This window comes from Lissotriton vulgaris, chromosome 8 (genome assembly GCF_964263255.1).
Source record: "Lissotriton vulgaris chromosome 8, aLisVul1.2, whole genome shotgun sequence".
NCBI lineage: Eukaryota > Metazoa > Chordata > Amphibia > Caudata > Salamandridae > Lissotriton > Lissotriton vulgaris.
The window spans coordinates 1059834070-1059856430 of record NC_141696.1 but is presented as its reverse complement, the minus strand read 5'-3'; the positions used below and the strand labels follow the sequence as shown (position 1 = coordinate 1059856430).

Sequence of the window (22361 nt, the reverse complement as noted above, 5' to 3'; positions counted from 1 at the left end):
GGTGCCCCGCTTCTGCGGTGTATGTCGCTTCAGCAGCCTCACAGCCTTTCCACTTCGAGTGCTGAGTCAAACGCAGGGAGAGGGGGCGTCCCAGGCGTGCAGTCTCCAGCCCCCCAACCAGCTATGTGTGCAGTACCCACGGGCTCAGCAATCCGCACTCTAATCGTTCAGGGTCAACGGTAATCCATTGTAGGGGCAGATCCTTGACTCGCAGCTTATGCGGCAGCTCTCGTTATATGTCCGGCAAAGCCTGCCGGAGGCGACCGTTTGGCTCCCCAGACCACTTTATGTAATTACAGCTGTCTCGAATTGCCTGCGGCTCCCACCCTCATCCTGTGCCAATTCCCGGGCTCTCATTGCCATCCCCACTGCTGGGGGCACCCACTTCGGCCTCCACCGCTCCTTTGAGAATGCCTGCTCTGTCCGCCGTAGATGGGCTGCCCCAATCCCCCTGTCGATGTGCCACTTACTTTATTGCTCAAAGTCTAAATGGGGAAGGAGGTGGCGCCGTCCCGCCACTTTACCAAAGCCTTTTGTGCTCCGTCCGGCTTCCCCAGCTCCCGGATGGTCCAGGTCCCCCCGGTCCCAAAGTCCAGCCACACCACAATCTACGCTCCACTTCGCAATATTCTCGCTGATATTCCTGCTCCCACCTTCAATTCTTTAGGCCGCTCCAGCAGGCAATTCGCTCCTCCTCTCTCTCAGCTGTTACGGGGGCCTCCGCCCGCCACTGCCGAGCCAGCCTCTCAGTTCTACTCACAGCACCGTTTCCGTCCGCCACCTTCCTCTGTGCCTTAGGCTGTCGCCCTCCACAGCGGCTCTGCAGGTCTTCCCTCTCCTGCTGACTCTGTCCTTTTGTGCGTCTCGCGGTGCGGCCCAGTCACCGTTATTAGAGCCTCGGTCTCGCCCTGTGAGCCACGTCGCTCTACGCTTCCACTCCATTGAAGCGCAGTCGTCGGCCAGATCTTCTGCAGGTCGGCGCTAGGGCATACAGCTTCAGATAGGGCCAATTTTCACACCAAGAGTGAGGTTCCCCCCCGTACTTCGATTTGGCGAGCTTACAGCCACTCTACGTTCCAGTTGCTCAGGATAATTGAAGGAGTATTAGTCCAGGCAGCAGGAGCCTCACGTGAGTGCGGCCATACTGTGTGTGCACCCTCTAGCGCCCCCAAACCGATTAGCATTCTTTCCTAATTTTAAAGTACACTGTTTGGGCTTTCAGTAGTTTTATAACTAACGGGAACCTTCTTTTAGTTTGTGTTTTCTTATGTATGAAAACCTATCTGTGAGCTAAGTGTTCTTTTTCAATTTAACATTTAACTTTGGTTTTCCTAGTCTTCTAACTGATCAGACAAATTAAGGTTCCCTGAACCTTCACTTTGTGGGCTCCAAGCTCATTTTGGATCTGAAGCAAGGGTAATCCTCTTATGTAATTGAGTGTCTATTCTTACCATTTTAATAACCGAATAATTATTAGCTAGTCTGTGACTTTATGCCTATTGGCCACAATATGGCATGTGGTTAGGGGTCCTCAAATAGAGACTCCAACCATGTAATGGAAAGGTACAATATTGAACATGAAATCGCTTGCAGTGTGTGGTCTGTGGCGTTTGGTAAGGTTGCCTGTCATGTCCCTGCTTTGTTACCAGCCAGTGTTCTTTTCAGTTTCCATGTCCTGTTTGTCTCCCTTTCTCTGAGGTGTTTTGGGGTTCCATTCTTTCAGTGTTCTGTTTGTGTATGGTGGGACTAGCACAAAGTTCTGCAAGAAAATTAAGGGCCATAAACAGTAAAAAAAAAAAAATCTCAAACGTTTAAAAATATCAAAGTGCAGGGGAGGTTAGGTCGGTAAAAAAAATATATACTTCATGTACCTCAGTCACATTCCCAGCCAATGGAGAAAGTGATCTTCCTCCCCTTGGCCCCTTATGAAATAGGTTCATCGAAAACTTGATTAAAAAAAACATTGATAACCTCTTTGAAAGGAAAACCCAAATTAACTTCAGATCAAGAATGTCACCGTATAGCTAGCTATATGTGCAGTGCCATGCACGGATGCTAAATATTATTTGCGGGTTTAAATGATGACAGATGAGGTCTGTCTGTTAAACTGGAACGCCTCAAAATATGATGGCGTCTAGACTGACACACCACTTTCCTAAGTAGTCTTTTAGAGTTGTGCGTTTAAAGGCAGCGATGGATCAAAATCCTAATAGCTTCCCATTGGGGTTCTTATAGGGTGCATTTGAGGTTTGAAAATGCAGTGGTGGTGTTCTTACTGCGCATATTATCAAATAGGAATATAAGTTTAAGAATGTCCACTGTCGTTAATGCTGAGTTGAGGGTCATAATTAAAGGCGAATCTATTACAGCATCGCCGTGTTCCATGGGACGCGCCCTGAGCCTTGATCCTTATTGTCCTATTACACGGCACACCATAAAACACAACGTGTAATGCACCGAGCGATTATCTGTGAGAGCTAAGTGAGCGCCATTAAACCCTGCTATTATGCTTGGATTTTTGGATGTCGCTTTGCATTAATTGCTCTGCCAGAAATTTGCTGTAATATGAAAGTGGTAATTGTGTTTTCTGTAACGCATGGGAAGATTGTTCACTCTAAGTTCTAGTGTACAAGTTAACCCTGCTTTACATATTTTTTTTAATTTTACAGATCTGCCACAGCCAATATAACTTAATGGTTTATGAAGCGCTTCTAACTTTTAATTACAAGCTGCCATTGTTTATGTTGTCCTTACGTTTTATACAATATTTGGCAGGCCTGCTTGCTCATCAAATTGTAATCTTTCTCCTGTGTTATCTTTGCATTGAAGCATATGGGCACATCACAGTTTTATTTAACTGATTTAATTAAAACTGACTATTCACCTAGAACCTCTGATACGCTGTATTTTCTCCAGCCCAGCGCTTTTTTTTCCATGCATGAGCCTAATGCAAGGAAAGAATGTCCCAACACTTTATTTCACACAGTTTACCTCTCAAGTTGATTTTCGGTGCTGATTGGTCACGTAGGCTGTGCTGAAGAAGTCCATCTGCTCAGTGCGATAAAACATGAGGTGACAATCTTCGCATTACCATTACAAATTGCTAAAAGTGAGGATGCACGGTTGTGACCTACACAGCCAGGCATTGAGGCGGGGAGTGTTTCTCTAGCACCCTCCTTTCTCCCCAACAGGAAATAAAAGGAGCAGTGTTGATAAAACAAGCATTGGCAAAGGCAACAGGTTTCGCCTATGCAACATATATTGGCTTTGTCGGTGTTTATTTAGGCATGTTGCACAGCAGCCCGCGCTGCTGTGCATACTAGCTTAAAACAAAGTAAATAAAGCGCTAAGACCAGCCCTCAGTGGAGTATGTTACAGCGCTTTGTTTTTGTTTGCGACATCCTGCGTTGCTGTGCACAAATAAACATTGACAAAGCCAAATCGCGTACGGGGGAGGAGCTGCAACATAACGGACAGTCTCGTAGCCATGACGGTCCTATACAGAGAGGGAGGTTTGTAGGAGTACAGACAGGCATCCTTCCGTTGTCTCGTTTTAAAACCATTCATTTCAGAAGGGTGCGCTCGCGATGCCGTCGTGTCCGGCGTCCAACACTCTGCCATTGGCCAAAGATGAGAATGAAAAGCGAGGGTGTGACGCTGGTGCTGGGAAAACCGCTTCAATTTTCGGCGTCGGCTTAACATCCCGTGATTCTGTGCAAAAGCCCTTAATCGACCCTTGCATTACAAACCCATAACATGACCTTGTGTACTGCAATACTTGCTTCTGTAAAAGCGCTCCAAGGCCCTCGGGGCGATTGGTGTGAGGTGTTCGCTTGTCCTAGTTGGCTTTCCCAGAAATATTCCCATCCATGTGAGAAAACCATCTGACATGATATGTTAACGAAGCGTAAATGTTCACGAGCAGCCTGCTGGTGATTCTACAGCATTCTACCATCGATTCACACCGACAGAGTGCTAAAGTACAACTAGAGTACTGACCTTCTGTTTCATGCAAGTGTGGGACCTGTCTGGATGCCTCGTTGCTAGGATACCAACTTTTAATTTTAATGTACTTCCTTTGAAGTGAAGTGTATGACTATAAGATTTATTGTTAATACCAGTGATTCATTTGAGCTGGTTGTCCAGTGCTCGGCACCGGCACTTAATTGTCAGCACCAGCACTTAATTGTTAACACCTGCACTTATGACAGCTGCCATATGATGGCGCTGTTTGTGTAATGTAGTGGCGACAATACAGCAGTTGTTTATTCATTAAAACAAGTAATACATGCTGTCAAGCTATTCATATAGCCTTGGGGACCTCAAACAATCTTTATTGTCACGCTTGTAAGTATGTGGTGGTCAGTAGTTGTGTTGTTATGGTCATTGGCTGCAGGAGTGGGTGGTGTAAGCTGCAGTGGCCTCCTGACAGGGCCCTGGCACTTATTTATATTTTTTAACAAAGTAAGTTAGCACTGGAATGCAGAGTTGTAACCAAATGTTAAAGAAATTACAGAACAAAGCGATTTTAGTGATAGTTGGCACAAGTTTTAAGACACTAAAATTGTTCCCATTATTTTCTTTATTTCGTTTTCATACCACATATGAATTACAAGTGAGGCTTTATATAGGTATATTAATACCAAACCTGACTGCAACGTATAAAACGCTTGATACAATAAAGGGTGTTCAAGGATAGCCAGAAACAACAAGTGATCAACAGTAAACCAAGATTCCAGCATGATAGGTCCTGGGTTCATGCTAGCCATATAATTATTAGATACAAAATGAAACTTTAGAAAAAGAGAAATCAGAAACAATCTGTCATGCAAAGTGGATCAGAGCACCAAGAGACGTAGTCAAAGAGGTGATTCTCTTCCATGGTCCCATCATGAGAATGTGCTCACCGGGTGTTGCTCCTGTGGTACACATCAGTGCTTCGGGAGAAAGAGGCGGGATGTAGAAGAAAGGAAGGCAACCGAGAGCAAGATGGTCGGCGGAGGAAGGAAGACCATGTGTCCTCAAATGTCCAGTTGGTCTTGTAGTTAATAAATGATCCGTTCATGGGATTCAGCAACAGCTATATCACACTTCCAATCAGTGTGTTGGTGACAACCATTGGTTCCAACGTCTCAGGATGGCAATTGTGGCCACCGAATGTGCTGTATCTATCCAACATTTGGTGTGTTGAGTGATCTTGGGCTGGGCTATTGTGTCATGAAGCAAAATCACCTCCTCCGGGGATTGTCGTAAACTCAAATCAGTCAAGGTGTTCATGGTGGCAGTGACGCTGTCCCAGAACACTTCAAGTGAATCACAGGAGTATCCAAAGTGCTTGATGTTACCCTGTTGGTGTGCACATCACCAGCAAGCAGAGTCATAGGCTAGGTTAGCCGTTCAGATCATAGGGGTATCAATGCCAGCCCTATAAGAGTTTGAAGAAACTCAGATGATGATTGAGATGAAATCCTCAACATAAAACTAAGTGCTCTTTGCCCTGCGTGCTACTCCATTTCTCTTGCAAAAATCACCAGAGTGACCACAAATGGTGTTCCTCGAGCAACGTTTTATACTTCCCAACACCACACCTGTGTGGGAGCTCCGGTGTTTCAAATAGTCATCGATCATGGCACTGTGGAGGGGGTCTGGTAGTGATCCTAAAGCCTTGTAGGACCCAAATGAGATGGGTGTAGGTACAGACGTAAGTTTCTTATAGTTGTGATTTTCTACACGCCCCGGGTCCAGGAAGGAAGTCGAACCACTACGCGATGCGGTATCAGGGAGGAGGATGTTATACCTGATAGACTTTATTAAGAGTCTACCCTGATGGGATATTTCGCCTTCAGCTCACCCTCCTCCAATACTTCCAGAGTCACACCTGACTTAGTAAGGAACACTTGCAGAATTCTAAATACTTTGAATATATATAGTGATTCCAATACTGCAGACATAGATGACCCATTGGCTTACTAATATATTGCATCTAAAGACCGTCTGGATACGCATCTATTTTGAGAAAATCCTTTGTCGTACATGCATATTCTCTAAGAACCTTGCCCTGAAGAAGTCCTGTGAGGACGAAACGAGTCGGCTGCAAGCAATCGTGTTTTGATTGTGCACCTGTCCTGTTTTTTGGAATAAAGAAAATCACAACTATAAGAAACTTACGTCTGTGACTATTGATATCAGATCTTTGGATTTATGTGGTGCACCTTTGCTCTTTTGTATTAATTCAGCAAGTTCTTAACTGAACCTACACTGTGACAGTGGGTGTTAACCAGTGTGCACACATCTGGCCCACACAAACTTTCTAGGGCTTGTTATTCTCATAAAAATACTTTGGAGGAATTTGAGTTAGGTGCTGTAATTAGGAAGTTTCCACTGTCTCTCCATTTGTTTAGAGATAGGTGTAGGTATCTACATTGCTGCCCGGTGTTTAGACAGAAGTCGTCTTGTAGGGAAACAAATAAGTTAAAGGCTCCATTCTGTAGCACTTGGTCCACCATGAGAATGGCTTTGCTTGACCAGGTCTCTCAGTGTAACGGGCAGTCGCCTATATGAAGAGCTTTATTTAGCGTGGGGCCCTTCTTCCTTCTCAGGCACCCTGAAGAGGTGGATGTTATCTCACCGGCCCGTTACCCAACGTTGCAAATTTCACATTTCTGAGCACAGGTCCGGGGCACGGACCAGTCTTGCCTCCAAGTCCGATACCCTCACACTGGTGTGCGCCAATTTCGACTGGAAGGAGATGAAGGCGAAGCATTTGCTTTTGAGTTATGCAGTCACCACCGCTGTAGACTGCTCCATAGCAGTCATGCCGCCTTCGTTTGTCTAAGCTCCACAAGGATCATGTCAAGTGCAGTGGACTCCATAGTGGCAGGAGCAGTATGTATGGGTGGTGGATGTTGGCTAAATACTGCCTCTAAGTTGAGTTGGCGGGGAAATTTGTGGTGGGCTTTCACATAGTCCTTTCAGGTGCAGTGAGAGCAGCAGTATAGTAGATAAAACACAGCAGTGTAGGTGGTGGCTGGTGGGCCTGGGAACTAGGGAAGCACTCGAGGGTCAGTATATAGGAGCCCAGGATAGGACCCAACAGCAGAAACCTTGGTCTATTGAAGTTTGCTATGGGGAGTTATACAGTGGGGAACAGCTGGCACCCAACAAATCTCTGGGACGGCTTTCCAAACCAAGATGGCTACCTGGAAGACCGGTAGACTTCCCTGAGGTAGTCCCACAACAGAGGCGGGAAGGCGGTTGCTGGAGGCAGGCTTACTGACCACAGTACCAGCGCCTGGGAGCCCACCCTGTCATCGCTGACCTGCAGAGGGAGCAGCCGCAACTCAGAGCAGCGCCGTAGGCCCGTCTGCAAGCAGCCCAGACCAGCGGTACCACAGGCTCTGTGAGGGCCTCAGTAGGCTTTGTGGATTTCCACAGCTAAGGTCAGGCGATGGGATTGCTCTTAGGAAGGAAGTGGATGCGCCCAATTATTGTTGAATTCAGGTAGGGTGTAGCAGAGCTGGCTTAGAGAACCATCATCTCTAATGGGGTTCGCCCTCCCTATAAAATTGTTAATAAGAGAAATCCTCACGTACGTCCAGCATCCCCTTTCCACATCTGTGTCCTCAGAATGCCCAACCTCTCTGTTAAAAATTATGTTTTTGAAGATCAGATAGGTTTTTATAAGTCTTCCATTTCAATAACTAGGAGTAGTTTTTAAAGGGGCAGGATACTATTTTTAGACTTATCTCAAATAAAAAAATTATATTTTTGTCTTTGTATTGCTAACTAAACCCTATAAAAGAGTAGCTGCTTATATATTTATTCTACTTTGAAGTGTACAGCACTTGCGCTATTCACGGCAATCATATTATAGTCTATCCTTACCTGTAAGGGCATTTGGATCAGCTTCTTTTAGCCATTGGCTTCTTTTTCTTTTGAACCATTAGCCCTTAACTTGAGACGTTGTCAATCACATTTTGGATCATCCCACAGAAGTGTTTGCGTCTCAATATTATTCTGTTGGCTGTTTGGTTGTCTCAAGCTGTATCAAACAACACCCAGGACATAATCCATCAACTGGTGCTGTTGTTTGGCAGAGTCAGAATTTCCATCGCACGCAAAAAAAAAATCCAGCTATTGTGCTTCGGTTAACATTCACCCTTCAAGTGATGATATTCAATTATACCTCTTTTCTGAAAGATTGTTACTAAATGCACAGAATTTGGTGTACTTCATCACAAAACCTCTTATCTTTGTGTATTTAAAATTAATATACTTTTATGTGTTTCTAAAGAAGTAAATGTGCAAAAAGATTGCAGGTATCCATAGTCATGATTTCAGTGTGCCATCTTTAACAAAGCAAAGAATAACACACTTTGACAATTGAAGCAACGCTCACTATTCCCTATATCAGGATGCTGTGAGTAGGATGGCCACCTTTGAGTGTGTGGGAGTTGTCCTATTTCCTCTAATTTTATTATATTACATTGACATGGAGTGTCTTTTTTCACTGCCCTGGTATGGGATTCATGCTAGCACGTGAGGGTTTTAAATATTTATAATAGATTTCTTACATTATATAGCATTGTACTATTGCTGTGTGCTTCTTAAGCTCCATGGCTGTCTGAAAATAGTTTTTCTGTGCAGCATGCGTCCTTGATGTACTCTTATGCCAGGCCACAATGCCAGGGGCAGCTCTTCCGCTAAGGCGGCGGAGCGTCACCCCACTACTTTAAGAGCAGTGCAGAGGAAAAATAAAATAAGAATAACGGTATGTTATCATTTTATTTTTCAATTCCTAGTTGTGGGAAAGCGTGGGGCTGACCAGAGCAGGGGCCAGGGGGAGGAGTGGTCTGCACACTCTTAAGTGCGCATGACTGTTTGGCGGGTCGTCTTGGCCTGGCCTAACAGTAGTGTGCACTTTGCATATTCCTCACAAGGCTGTATTACACAGCCAGGTGAGGAACATGTCCAGGCTCCCACTCCCTGCCTGAGCGCCAAACCACGGCGCTCAGACCAATCACAACACTGCATTGCAACATTGTGATTGGCTTAGGGGAACCAATCACAACACTAAATGCTGCGTTGTGATTGGCTTAGGGAAGCCCGAGTGTGTCCTGCGTTGAAGGAGAGGCTGCAGGGGGTAGGTGGCTTTCAACGTGACAAGCAAGTATGTTTTCTTTCTATTTTATTTTCTACTCCCCGCCCCGTTCCCTACCAGCTGCCATTGCACAAAACTATGTCACCACACCACACGCCATCAGTCTTTCTGCATAGCTTTTTGATACCACTACAGTTTTCTTTCTAATATCCTTTAATTGTCAAAAGTTCTTAAAATGAATTTGTTTGCAAGCTGATGAAAAACAATGGGAATCCGTTTTAGCTGTTTGCAGCACTGCACAGATGGCAATAAATGAGCGTTTGAGGTTTAGCCTTACTTTATTTTGCTTTCACATACATGATTATTTTTGTGGAGCTACAACTGTTTGTATGTGTTTTGTGCAATTGGAGGCAGATTCAAAAATAGTAATTGCACATCTACAGTCAGGTCGCAATGCCCTAGGAGACTTGCGTGAAAGAGGGGGGCTGCACAGCCGGTTCCAGCCTGCTGCTCCTTTAATAATGAAGTGACTGGTCAGGTGTAGACCAGATGGTTTACGTTGTGTTTGCTCCCAAGAGTCCCATAGGGAGATGTTACCTGTCGTCTTGTTCTGCATACCTTCTGCATCAGGTCTGAACTCGCTTACGGAGTGGTAGCTTAACAAGTATAGCTTAACAGGTATGGGGGGGGGGGTAACTGCGCATCTCTCTGTGAAAGAGGAATGTGCATTGTTCTGCACATGTGCCATACTCTGTGCTTGGCCTGTATGCATGTGCACAAGTCATGTTCTGAATCTGCAGCATATATGTGTGCTATCACACTTTTCACTTTATGAATGAAAATCATTGTTTTTTTTTCTATCTGCAAAGACAGATAATAAAGAAAATCTTGTAGGTCATGTTCTTGATTTCTACGTTCTTCTTAATTTTAGTTATATTTATAACTCTTTGTCTTTCTTTTCTGTAGTACCAAGCATGACAAATGTGTATTTTACACTGCTGTGGGTCAACGGACACAGCGATCAGGGGGGTGCTTGCTGCCCGCTCCATCGAGACCTTCCGCTGTACTGGCTACTGTGGAGCATTTTCTTTTAGTTAAATGTTTTAAACCAACCCCTCGCTTTTGGGTGAGTTCAAGAGGTGTTCGTTGGACAGTCCCCACAATTGGCCACTGTGATGGGTTAAGTCAATGTTCCACTCTCCCTTGGGCAAGGCAAGGACATAAGGTCGAATTTTATCCCCCTTTGCCCATGACAAAGAAAAGGTTGGTTAAGTGAAAAGCAACCCCCCCACCCACCCGCGCGGTAGGTTGAAGAGCCATTTTTTCCCTTTGCCTGTGGACAAGACTGGGGCTTATGTAAACCTCCTTTGACAAGATGAAGATAGATGTCAGCCTCTTTAAGTTGCCTTTCCGTTTTTCGACGGTATAGATTCTCCCCTCAATATCCCCTAGACAAGGCCAGGGAAGAAATTAGTTACCTCTGCCACCCATCTGTGCATAGCCACCCTGGTCCTGACTAATTCCAGGGGAATGCGAGCGAAAGGGCTTGTTTATTTTCCTCTCTCCCAGACTTGTCAAACATCACAGGGAAAGAGATACACAAGATGCTGGCTTTCCTACCGACTTATGAATAATTCTGCATCGTCTCTGCTGCTTTCCTTTTTTATACCAATGTTTGCAAGCATTAAAGGGAGAATCCTGGTTAGTGTCAAATTTGCTTGCACACAGGGTTTTGCATGTGTACCTTTTGTCCATGCCGTATGAGATCACAGATAGTTACAACAATTTGCATCCTTTGACACGTGGACCCACATGTTGGCTTATCCCTCCCAAACGGCTCCACAGATTTTAACCAAACCAAGAAAAAGCATCGACTGATGGAATCGCTACTGCACTCTAAGTGTTTGTTGAATATTGGTTGGGTGGTTTCAGAGTGAAGCACCGAGAAGAGTCCCCTGCAGGAAATTCTATTTAATTTGTGTTCAAATTAATGTTTTGGTACTCCTTTACAACTTTGGGCCCATTTGACAATAGAGACCAAATGTGGACGTCCTGCTGAACTACGTTTCCACCAGTTGTGATTCCACCAGTCTTAGCTATCTCTTACTTCCGCTCCCAACCACTTTATAGAGCACTTATTCTTTGGTTTACTACAGAAATTTGGAAAGGTCCTCAATCTAAGTTGACTCACCTTCTTACATCTGAAGGGTCTTTGTCAGTGTCAAAACCTTAACTGGTTTTTCCTCCTTCTATTGTTGAAGCTAGGCTAAGCCATTGTCCTTTGAGAGCAAGGCTGTTAATTGCCAGATAGGAATGTGTGTTAAGTCTCTGGAGTGGGGCTAATTGGTAAACTGGCTTGAACCATTTTTCTTTCAAGCAGCGCAAACGCATTCTAAAAGTTACTTTTCCACCCAAATCATCAAAAATCTGATTCCCCAAGTGGAGCAGTAAAATAAGCATTTTATTTACACTTCAGCTTGTTCATGGACATTTGGTCCTACATACACACTGAAAATAGCTTTTGGTTAATATCGATACTAGGGATAGGCCTGGGTGTGAAATTCTGCTAACAGTTATTTCCTTGCTCGCCAACGTTAAGTTGGCGAGCGAGGAAAATCTTATCCCAGACCACCTTCCGGCAGATTTCTCAATGCAGGTGGTCACGTTGAGAAACTTTCCTTTTGCGTTAAGGAAGCTGTTGCTCGAGCAGCAAATCTACTCAAGCGGCAAAAAGAAGTAGAGCCCTCTTGCGCTGCGCCTGGTTCAATTCGCATTGATTTTCCAGTGCGAGACAAACATCTGGTGCTAATAATCTGCGCAAACATTGTGACCTAACGCACTCCGGCGCTTCTTGAACTCTACATAGCGTGGCAGAGGTTTTTGGTCACTCAGCTGAGTTCCGCATAGTGGCACTCCGCCCAGGCCTAACTAGGGCACACTATTTTCAATATCTGATATGTTGCATTTTTAAAATGTTAGCACCCAGCCTTGTAGGCTAGCAAGTCAAACTTTAAAGGTGACTTATGTATGATATATTATTAGGATTTCATCTATAGCAAATGCATGATTCCCTTCTATGTGTCACTACAGTACTTTTAAACTACAGCATAGCACAGTAATGCTCTTTGCAGCCAAACAATATTGATGTTTATATACTACGAGGTGTACCTACACACTGCAGCCCACATATAACATTTAACATCCAAGCCATTGATGCATTTTCTGTGTCCGCTATCATGGACTTACAGGAAAGTTAAATGAGGCAATTGGATGAATCCTATTTTAACAGTACTATTTTATGGGCAGAACACGTGCACAATATCATTGAATCAGGGCCGGTGCCTGCAACGGCCAGTCCGGGCCTGCATTGAATAGCAGTGCCACAGTGCATAGAGTGTTAATAACTGAAATAATGGAATCCAGAAAAATGTGAAAAATCTAGTGACCATGCAGAAAAGGCATGTATCCTATAGCCATTATATACCATAGCATACCACCAAATATTAATACATGTGCAAATAGCATTTCATATTAGGAAGAGATGCAGCTTCCAAGTTTCAGTTGAAATGGACAAAAATGTACAATGGTCCTTCCTAGATCATAACCAGGACTGCCTCTCCAGTTTAGCAATACATATATGAAGGGCCCTCTTCACCCCTCTATTCAGATCTATGCTATTTCAGTACTTAAATTACAATATTAATATGAATTAGGCATATGCCTTGCCTTAATAAAAACTGGAACACATAATTATGAATATGTTCTTAAAGTAGTCTTTAATTCTGCAGTATTCCCATTTCACATTGCTATAAATAGCAGGTATTGGCACTATTTTGTCCTCACAAATTTAGAACTAGATGAAAAATTCCTTTTAATGAAACTCTACAAAGTGGAACATTTAGGAAGATCTCATTAACATTATGATGACTTGAATGAAATAAAGGTGCGTTGTCATTGGACGGAATGACATATCCAAGGGGTTCACAATTGTAAAAGCTTAATAGCGTACATACCTGTGGGGATATTGCTAAGGGACATACATGACAAATGTCTTGGTGGTGGAAGGACGCCATCTGTTGATGCATTTGCCTAAAACAACAAAACTTTTTTTAAATGTTATTTTGATGGCATTTGTTTTTAAGGATGGAAAAACAAATTAACTATCAAAAATGAGGTGACATTTCAGCAATAGCACTGAGAAAATAGATTTCCTAAGAGCTATAGTTTTCTTATAAAACTTAAAGTGATCTACATAGAATTTTAATTATTGATCACATTTAAGGCACAGTCCGGCCCAGAGCATGTGTATCACACAAAGGAGATTAGTTTGAAAAAGGCACGTTTCTGGTTGTTCCTGGTTTACTGACTTAAGCAGCACCTCTAACATGGGAATGTAAGTCGACCGAACCATAGTGTTACACATGGAGTTGCCTCGGGGAAGGGGGCGAGGGGGCTGAATGCTGGTGACTGTTGTGCTGGGTAATTAAAGATAATATGCGGGTGGAAAAGGATTGTTTTAAGTCGAAGTAGGAGGCAGATGTAAGTTGGGCATCAACAGTTAGAGTGGGTGGCTGCTTATTGCTACCTTGTTAAATTTCAAGTAATTTCCCATTTTAAATTATTTTAACTTAACTAACTAAATTGCGTTTTCTCATACATAAGCGCATGCATCAGTTTTACCCAGGTGCCTCAAACGCTCGGTCCACAAGCTTCTTTGGATGAAGGATTGCCTCCTATAATGTGGGATTCTAGACTTGTTCAATGTTGGTGGAAAGCAACAGACCTAGTCGCATGCAGAAGTAAAGCATGCGTAATTGGGACATGAATGACGGAGATGATGCTGCAACCCAAGACCCGGAAATCCTCCAGCAAGTTTGTAGCGGAGTCAATTTTTATGGCTAAACAGCCACTGAATGGGACCTAGAAATCCCTCCACCTGCCAAAGTTTCCACAAGGCGTGTTGAATTGTGTTAACAGTAAAGTCTGTAAACAAAATACACACATTCATAACAAACTGGTGCAAGTACTGCAAACCAGTGGTTTGGAGCCATTCTGCTAAACCTAGCTTGGAAATCGGATAACAAAGCCCTTCTTGAGCAGGGGACCCATACCTGGTAAAGCATATTTTAGTAGATAGTTGGCCAAATCTGTTTCCCACAGGTCATGCGAGAATAATGGGAGTAATACCTGAGTAATGTTAGTTTTTCAAACGTGTTGCCCTCCCAACTCCCTTCCCCACCTACTTGTTACTGTTAAAGCTACCCAGAAAAGCCTTCTTTGCCTTTGTGTAGTGACTATGATCGAATGAAGAGTGTGACCGCACATATGTAAACCACTTCTATGTTATTTCATTTGGTTGTTCATACACCACTTGTAATATCCACTGTGCATTAAATTCTTAGCATGGTAACACGAGTAGGGGTAAATAATGTGTGTTACTGGGAATGCTTTTTAGGTTTTGACTAGCCAATGCTTACGAAGTAAGCATTCGCTAGAAAAAACTTAATGATGTGTGTGTGTGTGAGGACTGGACCGTCCCCACTCGCTCATTGGCTAGCTCCATAAATGGAGGCTAGCCATTGGGAGACGGGCCTGTCCGTCAATGCCGGACCAGATTCGGGGGCGTTCCCGAGAATTTTTGGCTTTTGGCGACGTCACGCTACGTCAGCCAAAAGCCGGGAAGGCCCCGAATCTGGTCCGGCATTGAGCCGGCACCCGCCTTCCTGCTTGTGTGAGTGCTTTGTTTTTTTTTGCCAAGTGTGTCTGTTCCCGCTCCCCCAACCCCACCCCCCCCCCCTCCGCTGTCAGTGTGTCCGTGTGTGTCTGTTCGCGCCCCCCCCTCCTCTGTCAGTGTGTGGCCGTTCCCGCCCCCCTCCCGCTCTCCGTGCCTTTCCGCCCCCCCTCCGTTGCATTGTAAATGCTTGTTCACACTTGAAAATCGGTTTCGAAAGCGCGCACACACGCTTCCCGCAATGTTTAAAGAAAGCTTTGTCTTCTAGTGATAATATAGAGGTAGTGCTTGTTTGAAATGTTTTTATTTAATGTAATTGTTGAAATAAGCTTTGTGTATGACTTTTCTTTTCTGTATTTATCTTAAGCGTGCTCACACTGACTTATCCATACGAAAGAAAGCTTTTCAAATGCTTCGAAAACTCGTCATGAAAGGAAGGCTTCCCTTTCCTGCTCTTCTCGACTATTCTTTGAAGTGTGGCTTTTACCTTCAGGCCGTCGAGCCCCCGTACACCGCCCTTTCTTATCACCCCTTGAGGTCGGGAGGTCGGGCGGTGGTCTCACATCTTCTTCCAAGGCTTGGTGCCAGCCGCGGTTCGTCAGATGGAAGCACATATATTAGACGGAGCACACCCCTGGTGCTCAAAACGCTGCAGGCTGCACTGCATGCTTTTCAAGCCACACCGCATAGCGCAGAGAACACACATTGATTCAATGTATTCATTTAGTGATGCACTGCTGTATACCGAAAATCAGCTCCAGTGGGTGCCTGGGCGTCCTGGATTTTTGCGAGAATCAAGAGGGAGAGAGAGGACCAGATAGCTAGTCCAGATCCCCGGTTTATATGTCAGTAAATCAAAAAGAGACTAGCTAGGGATGGGGTTAGTATGACGTTAATATTATTATTGTCATAGCGACTCTGTATTGTTTTGCCAATTAGTGGTGGCACCTGTTGGGTGTCTTTAGAAAGCCCTCACCCACCAACCTAGTTGGTGGCATGCTTCATCATCGGGCCCACCCAGTGACACCTAGCGTGTCCCGGGTGTGCTTCGACGCCTGATTACAGCGGAGCAGGTATGTCCCTGTGTGTGCGGTGAAGGGTGTTTGAGTAAGTGAGGTTAAAACGGCTTGGCGGAGGTCCCAGGGGTGAGAATACTTTATTAAATGGGCCTCCGTCAGCGGTTAAAAATAAGGCTGTGGGACGTTAGAGGCGGGTTACGACCTCCTACGTCCTTAGAGTGTCAACATGTTTCAGTCAGTGCCTTATTACTAATCTGGCTTTCTTCAGGACAGTAAAATATGTGTAGTTAAAATAGGGGTTGTGTAGTGTAGTCTATGTGTCTACACGCCATAAAGTGTATATAACTGTGAGAGGGGGGATTCCCTTCTCAAGATCACCTGTACATTTAACATGAAAAGGCAGGGACAAAACAAACATGGGAGAAAAAGAGTCACTAGGAAGTATTAATCATCTGTTATGTCTAAATATATATGTCTAATTAGCGATTGAGTGCAGGCTATGAGCGGTTCAAGTGTAATGATACTGGTGGTACCATTATTGTGAGATCGCACTAGAACTTCGAGAGTGAAGTGATTAAAAAAGCGGTATAATATACTGCAATAGTGAAATGGTGAAGAGTTTAGGGCGCAAGGACCATGTCTTACGCTATATTGGCTTGCTTTAGCTCCAAGGTTATTGAAGTGGCAAGGGGTGGCCCTATTTGGGAGACAAAGGTAGGACCACTAGGGTTAGGAGACCTGTAGGAGAAAGTTAGGTAGCGCTTACCTATTGTAGAGATGGTCAGCATACTCACAGGATTTCTGGCCAGCACCGGCGTGGGACCTGTTGTGCCTCCTTCGCAGAACCGGTAGTGAATGGCTGCTGTTGCCGGTTTTATACTGGTGGCAATTGCGTAAGTGAGGGCACCTGGAGAGAGGAGTAATGGTGGAAAGACTCGCATTTGCGGGTCGTTATCGCGCTCAGGTGTGTGCCCTTCGTTTCGCGCTAGTGCGCGATATAGTGTGCATCTCTAGCGCATGCGCAGCAGTAAGGAGAGGTCAGGCGCATGTGCGGCCGAACTGTTGTTCGCGCATGTGCAGAAGCGCTAGCGCTTGCATCTGACACATTCCCTGCAGAAATAACAACCTTTGAACAGGCGGTTTATCATGACATTGAGAAACTCAACCCAACTAATCACTACAATAACATGTCATGGGAGGACAGACAAACTATACAACGCCTGCAAAACAACCCCACTCTAGTAATCAAACCAGCAGACAAAGGGGGTGGCATCGTGCTACTGGATAAAACGGACTACGATGCGGAGTGTCGGAGACTACTCAGCGACAGCCGGAATTACCGCAGACTTGAGCAGGACCCCACAGAACGACTACGCACCACTGTACACACCCTTGTCAAAAGGGCAGCAGATGATGAGCACATCTCCAAACAGGAGGCTGAATACCTCTGCCCTGAGAACACCAGAACGCCATACTTCTACACAGTACCAAAGGTACACAAAGGGGTAATCCCACCCCCGGGTAGACCTATTGTATCTGGCATCAATTCCGTACTAGAGCCACTCTCTAGATACTGTGACTTCTTTTTAAACCCCCTGGTACAAAAACCCCCCACCTATATCAGGGACACTAAACACCTGTTACAAGTAATCACCAACATCACCTTTGATCCTGAGACACAACTACTGGTAGGACTGGATGTGGAAAACCTGTACACCAGCCTTCCACAAGATGCCACCTTACAGGTACTACATGACATCCTGGAAGAATCCCCCTGGCCACACCAGACACCAAGGAGCTTCGTCATGGATTGCGCAGCCCTCGCCCTCAAAGAAAACTATTTCGAGTACGAGGGCACCTTCTACCTACAAACCAATGGAACCTCAATGGGCAGTGTTTTCGCGCCGAGTGTAGCTGGACTATATGTCCACCACTTCGAAAGTACCAACATCAATGTGGAAGCCAACCCATTCAGACACCATATACTGAAATGGCATAGGTATATCGATGATATACTAGTCATCTGGGAAGGCTCACGACCTGAACTGGACAACTTCCTGAACTGGCTAAATAGCAGAGACCCATACCTCAAGTTCACCTGCACAGCCAGCAATCAGCAACTCCCTTTCCTAGACCTGGAAATAACAGCTAAAGGCGGAACCCTAGCAACCACAACCTACTATAAACCCACAGCGAGAAACTCATTGCTGCACTACACCAGCTTCCACCCCCGGCCTCTTAAAGAAAACTTACCCTTTGGCCAGTTCCTCCGCATTAGAAGGAACTGCTCGAATGTAAATGACTACAAATCACAATCAGCGGACCTAGCCACCAGACTAAAAAACCGCGGTTACCCAAAGGCGATCATCAAGAAAACCCAGAAGAGGGCCAGAAACCAGAATCGTGACGCACTACTTGAAGACGTCACCAAAGAGAGTGATACACAACCCACTACATGTGTGACCACTTACAACACCGCCTCCAATGAAGTGGCAAAAATAATAAAGAAACACTGGAGAATCATCAATTCAGGGCAAAGGAATTGGGAACGACCCAGGTTTGCCTACAAAAGATGCCACAACCTACAAGACCAACTCGTCAGTACCAGACCAAAACCACCACCAAAATCCGAGAATACCATCCTCAACGCATGGGGAATGCCCAAGGTAACCGGACACTACCCCTGCAACGACTGTAGTGTCTGCCACTTGACATCACACACCAAAACCTTGAACCTGGAACCCAACAAAATCTGGTCCCAAAGGAGCCACACCAATTGCAATTCACAGAATGTGATTTATTTACTAACATGCACATGTGGCCTCAGATATGTGGGCATGACCACACGCAAAGTGAGGACTAGAATAACGGAGCATCGCAGCACGATGCGCTGTAAGAAAAACATAAGCAAATTGACAAATCACTTTATCACCCACTGCCACACTCCCAATGACTTTACCTGGACAGTCATTGAGCAAATCCCTGTTAGCCCGATCAATAATGACAAAAAATTACTAAACAAAGAACAAAGATAGATATACCGTCTGTCTACAGCTACAGATGGTCTGAATGATGCCATTCCCTGGAATTCACTGACCCCTTGATGACCACTATATTGCCCGGTCCTGTGAGCCCACTGAACCTGAACCTAGGACAGATGAGCACCCCTGTCTCATTAATAACTCACATTGCCCCTACGATTAATGACTCAGTGTGCACCCCACAGTGCCCCTATGATCAATGTTTCATTGCGCACCCCCCAGCCCCAGCAGGGTACAACTAGGGGCTAGCGGGCCTTTCTCAACTCAACACTAGAGAACAACCATGTGCCCCATGCGCCCAAAAACCACGCCCCATAATCGGCCTCGTTATGGATCCATTACCGGATCAGAGGCATTAGAGAAGCTTCCCAAGCGCGAGCATGCGTGTGTCAGATACAGGCGCTGACTCTACTGCACATGCGCGCATGTGTCAGATGCAAGCGCTAGCGCTTCTGCACATGCGCGAACAACAGTTCGGCCGCACATGCGCCTGACCTCTCCTTACTGCTGCGCATGCGCTAGAGATGCACACTATATCGCGCACTAGCGCGAAACGAAGGGCACACACCTGAGCGCGATAACGACCCGCAAATGCGAGTCTTTCCACCATTACTCCTCTCTCCAGGTGCCCTCACTTACGCAATTGCCACCAGTGTAAAAACCGGCAACAGCAGCCATTCACTACCGGTTCTGCGAAGGAGGCACAACAGGTCCCACGCCGGTGCTGGCCAGAAATCCTGTGAGTATGCTGACCATCTCTACAATAGGTAAGCGCTACCTAACTTTCTCCTACAGGTCTCCTAACCCTAGTGGTCCTACCTTTGTCTCCCAAATAGGGCCACCCCTTGCCACTTCAATAACCTTGGAGCTAAAGCAAGCAAATATAGCGTAAGACATGGTCCTTGCGCCCTAAACTCTTCACCATTTCACTATTGCAGTATATTATACCGCTTTTTTAATCACTTCACTCTCGAAGTTCTAGTGCGATCTCACAATAATGGTACCACCAGTATCATTACACTTGAACCGCTCATAGCCTGCACTCAATCGCTATTTAGCCGGCTGTCATAACAGATGATTAATACTTCCTAGTGACTCTTTTTCTCCCATGTTTGTTTTGTCCCTGTCTTTTCATGTTAAATGTACAGGTGATCTTGAGAAGGGAATCCCCCCTCTCACAGTTATATACACTTTAGGGCGTGTAGACACATAGACTACACTACACAACCCCTATTTTAACTACACATATTTTACTGTCCTGAAGAAAGCCAGATTAGTAATAAGGCACTGTCTGAAACATGTTGACACTCTAAGGACGTAGGAGGTCGTAACCCGCCTCTAACGTCCCACAGCCTTATTTTTAACCGCTGACGGAGGCCCATTTAATAAAGTATTCTCACCCCTGGGACCTCCGCCAAGCCGTTTTAACCTCACTTACTCAAACACCCTTCACCGCACACACAGTGACATACCTGCTCCGCTGTAATCAGGCGTCGAAGCACACCCGGGACACGCTAGGTGTCACTGGGTGGGCCCGATGATGAAGCATGCCACCAACTAGGTTGGTGGGTGAGGGCTTTCTAAAGACACCCAACAGGTGCCACCACTAATTGGCAAAACAATACAGAGTCGCTATGACAATAATAATATTAATGTCATACTAACCCCATCCCTAGCTAGTCTCTTTTTGATTTACTGACGTCCTGGATTTTTGCCAGTTCATGATAGGACGTTGCCAGTTTAATAATGCATTTTCATATGTAGCACTATATGATCCGCTTATGCCGTTTCTAGGCGCTGTAATTAACAGGTGATCCTATTGCCCAATTAATGGTACTCCGGGTACCGACCGCGGGAGGACAGACTGCTCAGTGGCCTTTATCAGCGTGCGGACTTGACACTGCAAATCAATGCACATCTCAGCAGCAATGATCTTGTTTAATTCCAAACTGTCAGCGGAGCAGCAAGTGGTCACACACAGTCCTACGCAAAGCAGGGCCCGGGAGCCGTATGCGCCCCTCCTGACCTTTACTTGCGACCCCCAGCAGAACCACTGCACTGGGCTGCTGCTCACCTGATCAAGCAGTAACATTCAGGAAGATGTGCAATGAACAGGCCAGCATTTATTTACACTAACTGGAGTAAAAGGGAAGAAGCAAATAAGGTTTCCTACACCTTTTAACTTTAGGAACCTATACCTTTTAAAGAAACATTTTGCAACAAAAACTGTAAAAATATGATAAAGGCTCTTCAAAATTCAAAATTGTGTATTTCACCACGCAGATGTGTTTCACATTAATACATCAAATTATATCACTGAATTCAGCAATATTTTTTAAAATGACAGCTTTAAAACGGGAAGGTAGAAAAATTCATGCCTCTGCCCACCTGACAAAAATACCACTAATGAACTAAAAGGCAAGTCATTGACGTGTAGATATATCACTGAAGTTAACTGCATTTGTGTGTTGCTGCTCTTTCTTTTCAATGAGACACTTGTGGATGTGTGGAATTACACCACCACCAGCGATAGTTGCTTTAATGAGGGAGTCCAATTCTTCGTCACCTCTGATAGCAAGCTGCAGATGGCGTGGGGTGATTCTTTTTACTTTCAAGTCTTTTGATGCATTACCAGCAAGCTCAAGAACCTCGGGGGTTAAGTACTCGAGGATGGCGGCGCTGTACACGGCCGCTGTAGCCCCCACGCGTCCGTGGCTGGTGGTCCTGGACTCAAGATGTCTGTGGATACGGCCCACCGGGAACTGAAGACCGGCCCTCTGTGAGCGGGAAACAGCCTTTGTCTTGGTCTTCCCGGAGTCTTTTCCTGCTTTACCGCCAGCCATTTCAAAACACTCTTAAAGGCTACAGGTAACTCCTAGGCTTTGATGCTTTGATTTTGGAATTACATTGGCTTGCATGAGACAAGTGTATTTTCTGTCTGATCGCATGCATGACAATCGGAAGGCATTTTACTTTGTCTGTGCGAGATTAGAAGAACTATTGAATGTGGTCTGCCCCCCCCCCCCCCCTCCCCCCCCCCCCCGACAAACCCTGTGATCTTTAGAAGACCACAGCAGCTGCTGACCATGGCTATGCCTGAAAGTGAGCCCTGGCTTTTCAAACTAGAACACGGTGTCTGCTGGGACTGTTAGACCATACTTACAATGTTAAAAGGAAAACTACAAGTTCCAGAATGCAATGCACGGTTGGTTGACGTGCATACACTAGTTAGACGTGTCACAGGTGACACGGACTGCGCGTTAGCTGTGCCTTATGTGCAAAACGAGGAGTGCTTAGAAACATTGAACACGGGTTGGCAGCACTACGTTAAAATAAAACTGCTCGTACTTTTGGTGGAGGCGGAACAGGAGCTGTACGTTTTGTTAGGAAGGCCGGATGTAAACCTCCGCCTTTTAATGAGGAGCCCCCTGCCACGGACCAGGTTGTGAGATCAGGGGCCCCGGCCCCCC

At 45.4% G+C, this 22361-nt stretch overlaps 1 protein-coding gene and 1 pseudogene across 2 annotated transcripts in view; one reads left to right on the top strand and one right to left on the bottom strand.

Moving 5' to 3' along the window:
- Positions 1–22361, top strand: part of LOC147698289 (tudor domain-containing protein 3-like) — a 764430-nt gene that overhangs the window by 717350 nt on the left and 24719 nt on the right. The gene's annotated exons all lie outside the window — the stretch shown is intronic.
- On the bottom strand, positions 21315–21745 carry LOC147698290 (histone H2A.Z pseudogene; annotated as a pseudogene).